The 11,044-nt window shown below is 37.5% G+C and overlaps 1 long non-coding RNA gene across 1 annotated transcript; it reads right to left on the bottom strand.

Annotated features, from left to right (window-relative positions):
- Nucleotides 1–1,068: 1,068 nt before the first annotated feature.
- LOC108369587 (uncharacterized) lies at nt 1,069–1,390 on the bottom strand. Its single transcript, XR_001848538.1, has 2 exons — nt 1,353–1,390; nt 1,069–1,275 (listed from the first exon to the last, which is right to left on the bottom strand). It is a non-coding gene; the product is annotated as an uncharacterized LOC108369587 (long non-coding RNA).
- Nucleotides 1,391–11,044: the final 9,654 nt, after the last annotated feature.

Here is an 11,044-nt window from a genome sequence, read left to right on the forward strand (position 1 = left end):
GACGATCAGTGATAATACATATGTTGATAATAATGTGATTCGCTTATTTATTGCAACTATTGCTACACAAGTGATTAAAACGTCGACTGACGCGAAAAATGAGTTAAAAAACGTGATGATCAAGAGACGTTCAGTAATGAAATATATTTCACTTGATTCTTAGTTAACTCGACGCTTTTTTTATGTCGTATACATATGTATATTCAACCTATACCAGCTGTTGTTGTGTGAACAATTTTTCTAAGGAGTTATAAAAACGTGATCATAAACAAAAACAGAGTGCTTGAAGATTAAATATGTTGCAAAATGTGGCGCTTATCACTGTCGTGTGTGTGTGTGTACGTAAGATGTGGCACCTTGCAACTGAACTGTAGCCGTTTTTTGTCACACGCGGACAGACGGAATCACTCAGTTAGTTGGTTGAGGAAAAAAAGAAACAAAAAAAAACTTTTATATAAAATAAAAACCATATATTCTGTGAGAAATTGCGTTATCATATATAAAACATACACACTTGCAAATTGTGTTTCCCGCAAGTGATTTTGTGAACAGTATAGGTGTGCACAGTTTTTTTTTTTTACTGTTGCGGAATTGTATTTGTTGTGAAATAATTCGGAGCACACAGATTACATTCATTTCTATAATACACACTCTCTAATAAATTGAATTTCAAATAAACATAAGCATAAGCTGTATGATAATAAAACACAAACATACCTACCCTCCAGTACTGCTGGAGTCAATCGCTACTTTTGAACCGCACCTGCACCGACTCCTAGGTAAGTAGCTACTCTATTAACCCGTGGTAGTGCACATGGTAGTGCAGAGTCGAACCAGTCGTAAGCAGAATAGCGAAAAACTACGACAGAGGGCGCCCATAAATCACGCCAGTGACTACTTTAGTAACTCCCGGTAGTACAGAGAGAGCCGATGGTGACTACCGCCTAGGACATTGCCTTGTAAAAGTAATCGATGAAATACACTGCAAGTAGTCGGTCGGTAATTGACGGTGTTTATCAGGTAGCTACCGATTCAGCAGTCCTGTAGTCACTCCCCCGTACTGCAGGGTATTTACAGCTTATATTATATATGTATGTGTATTAGTTATATGTATGTGTAAAGAACTACGATCTAATAGAAAAAGAGGGCCTCATTAAAGCGCACTTTAAGTGCTTTTGTTATTAGTGTTTTGCTGATCCGTGACTTGCAATATTAATTCGAATGAAATATTTTTGTAATTTCCTTTAACATACAACTTCCAGCGTCGTTACTAACCTAACAATAGTGGAATTTCTGAATGTTAATTTTCTTAAATTTTTTTGAGCAAATCCGCTTTTCTGTTTTATAAGTACCGAATGTGATTAGCTCAAGAGGCGACGGCGAAGTACTCGCCCATGACCTCAAGTATCAGTTTTAAACATGGAATCGTTCATTCGTTTGGCAGAGGCTATAATCGAATTTGAATCCGATTTTAGCAGCACGTCACCTGCAGAGCAAAATAAACATGGTCTTGCAATACAGCAAGACAAACTGAAAGCTATGTGGGAAAAAACTAAACAAGGGTATGATACTTTAATTAATAAAGAAGGGTTATCGAAAGAAGACATTAAGGCCATAAGGAGAAAACATAAAAGCTCGTTCGCCAGCTATGTGAAATGCATGTCTGCCATGGCGACTCAGTCCGAAACGCTTGTTAACGCAGAAAAGGATGTACAGGATCAGTCGGTCCGTGAACACAATATCCACCTACCTCCGTGTGATACCGATGTGTTCAAGGGTGACTATCTGTCATGGCCATCATTTCGTGATATGTTCACGGCCATATACATCCTTAACAAGCGCCTCACTCCGGTTGAGAAACTATTTCATCTCAACCAAAAGACTCAAGGGGAAGCCAAAGACATCGTGAGAAAGTGTCCACTCACAAACGAAGGCTTCCAAACAGCCTGGAAAAGTTTATGCGAGAGATATGAAAACAAGCGTATCCTCGTAAATACACAACTGAAAATACTTTTCAATTTAAATTCAGTGGAAAATGAGTGTGGTAGCTCAATAAAAAGGTTGCAGCGGGATATAAATAATTGCTTATCGTCCCTAAACAGTCACCAAATTAACGTTTCAAACTGGGATGCAATTATAGTCTACCTCTGCTCCACCAAACTTCCAGAAAGTGCGCTGGCTCTATGGGAACAAACCATAGACCACAAAAATGATATACCAAAGTGGGAGGATATGGACAAGTTCCTATCCAACAGGTTTCAAACGTTGGAGACGTTATCAGGCTTAGAAAATTCCAAAGCTGTGAGAGCGTGAAAGCCGCAACACACAACCAAAACAGCAGAAGCCTCCCCAAAACGACTTGGCGTTTTCCAAGCAAGCGTGACCAAGTTCACTTGCATAATGTGCCAGTCCAATGAGCACAAGTTACGCAGCTGTTCCCGCTTCTTAAAGCTGACACCATCTGAAAGAATAGAGTTCATGAAAAACAATAACTCTTGCTTGAACTGTCTTAAGTCTGGACATACTGTGTCAAGATGCACATGCTCGTTTAATTGCAGCAAGTGCCACTCCCGACACCACACGCTCCTGCACCTGGAGACTGACCANATGATACTGATCAGAAAATGCCTACAGCGCACCAAGTGCCGGCGAGCTCAACTGGTAATCCAACATCTTCATCGAAGCAAGCACAAACAAAACGCAAGACAGGAAAACCAAATTCAAATGGGAACAAAAATGTCAACTCTTGTTTTGCAAATTCAAATACTGGTGTGCTCCTAGGAACAGCGCGCGTAAATATACATTATAATGGAACCGATTTTTCTGCAAGAGCTCTTATTGATTCCGGGTCTGAGTGTTCCTTTATAACGGAAAGACTCAAACGCCGAATCAACCTGCCATCCAAAAGGTTGCATGCCCAAGTTTCCGGCATCACAAATTCCATATCGGCGCAGGTAAAAGAAGCATGCAATATAGAAATACGGTCACCGATTGACCCATTATTCCGGTCGACTACCACTGTGCTCGCCTTAGCACAACTAATTGGAAATCTTCCAACTACCCATATTAGCGCTGTAACTAAACAAGCATTCCCAGATTTGGTTTTGCCCGATAAAAGGTTCTTTGTTAATCAGCAAGTGGACCTTGTGCTTGGAGGAGATATTTATCCAGAAATCATTTTGAGCGGCTTGAATAAAATGTACTTCATACACTTCTAGCCCAAGAAACAGTGTTCGGTTGGATATTAACCTGCCGTACAGATGCAACAAGTGCAACCAACCATATTGCTTCATACTTTAGCGAAGTCACCTTGGATAAGCAGCTTACTGCGTTCTGGGAAGTAGAGGATCTGCCGAAGATCAAAAGCCTAAGTGAGGAATACAAGTACTGTGAGGAGCTGTACAAGAGTACAACTCAGCGTACCAAAGACGGGAACTATGTAGTTTCGCTACCATTCAGGCAGGATTTTCCAGAGAATGTCTGCCTAGGACCCTCCCTAAAAAGAGCGTGCTCACAATTTTTCCGAAACGAGACGCGATTGGCCAAGGATCCTGGACTACAAAAGGAATATAACAGGGTATTATCGGAATACGAATCGTTAGGGCATATGTCAAAGGAAATAAATAATATACCAGCAGAGTCCTCCGACAACTATTTCCTGCCTCATCACGCGGTCATCAAGGCAGAAAGCACGTCAACAAAACTTCGCGTGGTTTTTAATGTCTCAAGTCCGACGGCAAATGGTGTAAGCCTCAATGATGTACTGCTCCCAGGACCAGTACTCCAGGCGGATCTTCCCATATTAATCCTACGTTGGAGATTATATAAATACGTCTTCAACAGCGACATCGAGAAGATGTACCGGCAAATTATGGTGCATGACAATCAAACTAAGTTCCAGCGCATAGTTTTTCGTACAAATACGAACGAAACGATCAGTCTTTACGAGCTGAAGTCGGTCACTTCCGGGGTTAACTGTGCTCCTTACTTGGCAATAAGGACACTTTTACAACTAGCTGATGATGTGAAAAACTCCTCTCCGATAGCATCCAATATTTTACGAAGATGCATGTACGTCGACGACGTTCTAGCGGGAGGACACAGCATTGACTCTGCGATAAATGCCAGAGATGAAATAACCCAAGTGTTAGAGTCAGCCGGTTTTACATTAAGAAAATGGACTGCCAATTGCGAAGATTTACTGAAAGACATTCCAAAAATGAATCTGCTAACCGAAGATTTTCTAGAATTCGAAGAAACTAGCGCAGTGAAGGCTCTCGGCATAAGATGGAATGCCCATACGGATTTATTCTATTTTATGGCGAAACCATTGGAAGAAAGCGATAATCCAACGAAAAGGGCGATATTATCAGCTATCGCCAAACTTTTCGACCCCCTGGGGTGGCTCGCGCCAATCATAATCGTAGCCAAAATACTAATGCAGGGTATTTGGCTGGAAGGTACGGACTGGGATGAAACCGTAACTCCAACTACCCTGGATCGCTGGAAAAATTTTACACATCATTACCATGAGATCGATAACATACGAATACCTCGATGGGTACATTTCTCACCAACAGATGACATCGAAGTAGATGGCTTCTGTGACGCATCGGAAAAAGCGTATGCGGCTGCTCTATATCTGCGCGTTACACAAAATGCAAAAGTTTTCGTAACTCTACTTTTAGCAAAAACAAAAGTAGCCCCTGTAAAGACTATCTCATTACCTCGATTGGAACTTTGCGGCGCTGTACTGCTTGCAGAAATCATCGAGACGGTACTGAAAAATCTTGACTTGGGACATTTAAAAGCACACCTGTGGACGGACTCAACAATCGTTCTCGCGTGGATACGAAAGCCGCCTTGTTCGTGGTCGACCTTTGTCGCCCACAGGATAACAAAAATAGTAGAAAAAGTTGGTAATAAGAACTGGCTGCATGTGGATTCGGCATCAAATCCAGCAGATTTAGCCAGCCGAGGACTGCCTGCTTACGAATTGGTTGACAATCCCTTGTGGTGGCAGGGACCTTCTTGGTTACAAGAAGACCAAACTAAATGGCCTGTACAAGAGGCAAACTACAACACAATAGTCGAGGAAAAGAGGGTGCATGTGCACGCAGCAACAAAAATAAATAATGCAACTAATATTTTAGATAGATTTTCAGGATTTCCTAGGGCTTTGAGAGTTTTATCATATATTATATGATTTTTTCAAAGAACCTATCCAAAAACAAGAGCTTCGTTTCAAGTCGAGACTTCTTTAATTTCCGCTGAGGAAATTAAAACAACGACTCAACGCTTGATAAAAATCTGTCAAAAGCAATATTACTTTGAAGAGTATGGTAAATTGAAATCCGGAGAATCCATCGATGCGAAGAGTGAAGTTTTGCCCCTTAATCCATTTCTCGATAGAGATGATATCATGAGGATGGGTGGTCGCCTCGGCGCGTCTCAAGATCTGGCCTATAATGAGCGCCATCCAATTATCCTTCCATACGATTGTAGATTTTCTCGCCTTCTTGTCCAGTTTGTCCATGAGATTTCTTTGCATGGGGAAAACCAACTAANAAGAAATTAAAGGCCTTACATCAAACCTTTTGCAGGCGATGGAAGTCAGAATATCTATCCGGCGCGAAGGACCAAAATGTAAACCCCCGGGCGTCGCAAGGCTCGCGAATGGACGCACCAGTGTTTTATGATATGGAGAAAAAATGGAAAAAAATGAAAGAATTGATTTAGTATTTTGCACCGTTTATTTTAATGAACTATTGTCGACAGTGATATATATATATCTATGTGTGCATATACAAATGCGTTTTTGAATACCTTTACGAAGTGGCCTGGTAGCTGCGTTGTGTCCTCGTCGATCTCCAAACAGAAGTGAAAAATATAATTTGCGGTTTCTAAGTTTGGACCGCCGGACAATAACTGACGTTAAGGGGAAACTTAACGAAGGTTCATTGTCCGGCGGGATACATTAGTTAACGGCTTAGCTGTTGTTAATATATACGAGCATGTATGAGTGTATATACATGTATGTACATATGCCAGCATTAGGTCGGCTCACCAAAAGTACGAAAAACTATTTAGGCTGAAGGCCTAAACACATTAAATACCTTACCTAGAGTGCAGAATACTTTTTTGTAAAATTTTATTTTTTAGTCACAATTGCAACTTTGCCAATTTCGCATTAGCAACACTATAAAAACATTAATGTCAGCAATCAATGCGAATTTAATTCGCCTAGTCAGTACAGTTAGGAAGTCTACGAACTAGTTAGTTCAATTCAGTAGGTCATTGAATTAAAACTAGTTCGAAATTTAAATGAACTATTTGCTCCAGGTTTGCGCTTTTCAAATTTTAATTATATTCATATATATATATATATATATGTATATACATATTAAATAATGCAATTATTTATTCATTTATTAATTAAAGTGAGCCGAGTGGAAGAAAGTGCGAAAGGCAACAGCAAAAAAATATTAAAAATCAACGGTAATATTTTGCCCTTTAAACGTGTACATTATTATACTGAAATTAAATTGGCTTCTAAAAATTAAGAGTGAAAAGTTTAAAACTTTTTTAATTTGTTAAATTTTTGTGAGTTTTTCCCAAAGTTTTAAACTTTAACTTATATGGCGTATGCTATACAATTTTTATAAAAAATTAGTGAAAAAATTTAACATTTAAATATTGTTTTTACATTCGTTAATAAATTAAAGCAATTGAACTAAAAAATTTAAGCTTTTTTAAGGGAATCGTGCCAGTGTGGGTAATTTCACCGAAAATCGGGGAATTTCGCGGTGGCCAACGGGGAGAAAGATAAAATAAGTTGGCATCCCTGGTATGAAGCGCCGACCACTGATTTAAACAGAAAGAAATTGTTTGACTCCTTTAATTTATATTTTGATTTGTTTACCCCGAGCGACGTCGGTAGCTCTGCTAGGTAATTGATATGGCTGATATTCAAAATATTCCTGTAGAAACTGAGTCACCATACGAGAAGATAATGGAAAAACTGGAGTAAGTATTTTAGTTAGTTAATACAAATTTGATAGATATTTGCTCAAATTCTAAAAATATTATCTATATATTTGAAAAGCAACAAATACTTTCTAAAAAAGAAATTATATTCTCTAAATAATTGAAAATAAATTGTACATAATTTAAAAATTAAAAATTTATCAATTTACAGTGCTACGACTCCGCTCATAATAAACTATATTTATCTATTTGTATATTGCTAAAGTACGTATAATAATAAATTTTGTTCATCTAACAGGAGCTGCAGTGGATTGCCCTCTACTTGGTGGTCCGACGGGTATAGAGGAATTTAAGGCTGCAATGCTGGATGTCCTTAAAAGCACCAAGCAAAGCTACCGAAGTAAATGAAAAAAGAAAAACTTGTGGGAGCGTATAATGGGCAGACTTTGTCTAGAAAAGATATCTAAGAAGAGCTTGCTTCTACTAAAGAAAGCTCTGCTCTTGAGTTATCGGAGGGAGATATGGCAGATTCGAACTCTGACGATTAAAGTTTTTTCAAATAAAGTGTTGTCCTTATTGGACAGAAACTTTTATGACGCGGGTATTGGATATTAAATACGACTTTGCTGGTTTAACTTAAACAACTGTTTGCGTTGGCTGGTAAACCTCAACAGACTATTGCAATTAGCTTTTTAGTTCCTCAGCATAAAATATATACTTTTGTTGTACTTAATTCTATCAATTGAATGAAAATATATAAATAAATTATTTTAAAACCCTCAGAAGTTAGCCCCATAGAAAAGCACTCAAATAATAATACACTTAATTTATTTATTTTAAATGCTTAAAAATAGTAATTGTGAAATATTTTACGAAAATGAAATTAAGACGTGCTTTAATTTGGTGTTCTTCTAAAACTATCACTGTAGTATTTATGTAAGTACAATCCACACGTCGGGCAGGCCTACGGCTAGCAAATCGGGCAGGACTATCGCCGGCACGGTGGGAAGCGTCGAGCGTCGGACCACGGTTTGGCTATTTCGCCGCCCATAGCGCGCACATTACGCTGCTTATTCGCCGGCACGACGCAAAGTGGGCTGAAATTGGCAGGCAGAGACTTAGGTCTTTAAATGTGTATTTTAGAACTATATGATCCACTGTCATAATTTTATGCTATAAAACTTTTTTCATAAAACTTAAATTTAAAAAGTTATTAGACTTTACTTTTGTATAGGTAAATAAAAATCGATAATATTATGTTAGAATGGATTTCACGAATTTTTAATGTAACCGGTTAAGTATTTAACTAATTAATGAAATTTCACATCTACGTAATTCAATATTAAGGAACTATCTTATTTTCGAAGTAAAGAAATTTAGGGGATAAGTAGTGTTGTATGTATTATAAACTGAATGTGTATCTGCTTGCTTGTATAGGCAACGTCAAGCTAGAACTCCATAGGCAAGCGTATGCGAGATCCGTTGGCATGTGCTTCCGTGTTGATAATTGCATTTTGCAGTTTCGTATGAAAATGTAATTCAAACTGTACTTTTTATCACTAAATTGTACCAAATTTTGATTACTATTATTTTTCTAATAAGTTATTGTGTACATGTTGTATTTAAATATTGTTCCTAATAAAGTAAAAATAGCTGCTAAAAATTTAGAAACAATATTACCTTTGCTTTACACTTTTATATCAGATATTATGATTTTAAATCAGTAGTGGGCATTTCATATCACGCGTACAGCTCAACTGTACGCTTTTCACACGTATATGCTCACACACAGCGTTGCCAGTAACTTCGTTAATAAAATCCAGTCCAAATATAACATAAATCCCGTTTTGTGCTAAAGTTATAACAGAAATCCCGCGCTATATTTATATTATACATAAAATGCTTTTAGATGAAGAAACACAAGCATGTATGTACATAAGGGCGGGTCAATTTTTTTTTTACTATACGCGTATAGCATAGAAGGATTCCACATGTAAATCTAAGCAAATTTGCTGAAGAAACAATAGAAGAAAAATCAATTTGGAGTTTGCCAATTGGAGAAAATAGGTTTCGAAGTAAATGAGAAATTTTTCACTTTGCGTCCTCTGGTGAAATTTATAAGTAAAAGATAAGTCCAGAAAAGGATTCTTAGTACCAAAAAATCGCATATAGCATGTTTTTAAACAAAGTTGAAGCACTTTCCAGGCACTACAGCAAAATGCTAAGAAACCTATTTTTGCCATTTGGCAAACTCCAAATTGATTTTTGATCTATGGTTTCTTCGCAAATTTGCTTAGAATTACTCGTAGAATCCTGCTGTGCTAAACGCGCATGGTCGGAAAAGCCTCCCATACAAATTGACCGACAGTAATGTACATATATATATATTCAATATACATAGGATTTATATGGACCACGTCAAAACGCTTGCGGCTCTGCTCAAAAATGGTGGAGAGCTATCGTTGCTTTTAAGATGTTAATAGTTAGGGTTTTTTTTTTAGAATCGAAGGTTATGTGACGCTTATAAAAAATAACGATTCGGTACTCAGTCAGCGTTTTACGACCAGTTTCCAGAAAATTTTCCTATGAATCGTTTATGAAAATCCAGATAAGGAACAAAAATCGTAACAAAAGGTCACTATATATGTTTTTGGGATCGCTGAACTGGAATCCGGGGTTAGTTTGGTCTCACGAGGTCAGTACCGCGGTGATTTAAAGATCAACTAGACAAACTATTGAAACCTCAGGGTGAATTAGCGAAGTGATTTTGGAAAAATCTGAACTTCCGAAGTTGTCTATTGATTTTTATAAATGATACCTAGTTTTACTAGGAATAAAACAAAGTAGTGACTAAAAGAGAATATTTTATGTTAAAATTTTGCCAAAAAATGTTGTAGAAGTGGAAAAAATAATAAAAGTTGGTATACATTTTAGATTTATTCCAAAAAATTTTCACATATTTGCAATGCGCTCACAAAACTTATAATTTATTTAAATAATACAAATATCCGCTGTGGCCGCTATGGTGCAATGGTAAGCAGTGCGCGCTTTCACTCATCAGCACCTGGGTTCAAACCCTGGTCAAAGCAACATCGCAAAAAATATAGAAAAGGTTTTTTCTTAACAGCGGTCGTCCCTCGGCATGCAATGGCAAACCTCCGAGTGTATTTCTGCCATGTAAAACAGCTTCTCATAAAAATACAATCGCCGCTTTGTGTGACAACAGTAAGGCGCACGCCACAAGTCGGAGGTGAAGCTCGGCCAAACACTAACATATGTGTAAGCGCCAATCTATTATTATTATAATACAAATATCCTTCTTCCCTAACTCTTATATAAACTTAAAATTGGTTAAATAATAACCGAACTTAAACTTGTTTAGTACCGGAACTCATGCGAAAATAGTTTTTAAGAATAAGTTCACAATTTTAGGATGTTAGAAAAATTTCAAACGCAGTTTCATGAATTAGTCGATCAGCGCTACGACCTGTAATAGGTGGATTAAAAAGTTTATGATCAGTGTAACACCGCGTAATAGAATCACCCAAAATACTTTTCCACTCATCGTTTAAATCAAACTGATCAAAATCTGTGTATACCGCTATGCTTTCTAAAGACTTGTGCTTAGTTAATTATTTTACATTCATTTAAAACAAGTTCAGAGCCATTCAAATTTATTTCATGTGAATGAAGGTCCGCTGATAAGATTCATATGAACGTCGTTAATTTACCACAGAGCATGGCAGCCTTTTCTTAATTATCAATTACTAAATTTTATTTCTCGTGGTATGCAAAAAATCCCGTTTTTGGACAGAAAATCCCATTCGCCCTTTTTAGTTATAAAATCCCTAAAAAAGGGCGAAATCCCGCAAATTGGTAACACTGCTCACACATTACATAGCCGAACAAAAAAACGAAATTCAACCAATGAATCAGTCTGGCATAAGCTCTTGCCGAGGCATGTTGCCAGTGTTGCCGTGAATAATTTTTACTGGTAGCCAAATTCCTTTAAAAAAAGGGTTAAAAAAGTCGTTGTGGCTAAAAATGGTAGCTAAAT

Source organism: Rhagoletis zephyria, unplaced genomic scaffold (genome assembly GCF_001687245.7).
Source record: "Rhagoletis zephyria isolate East Lansing unplaced genomic scaffold, Rhagoletis_zephyria_1.1 Rzeph_scaffold_03751, whole genome shotgun sequence".
Taxonomy (NCBI): domain Eukaryota; kingdom Metazoa; phylum Arthropoda; class Insecta; order Diptera; family Tephritidae; genus Rhagoletis; species Rhagoletis zephyria.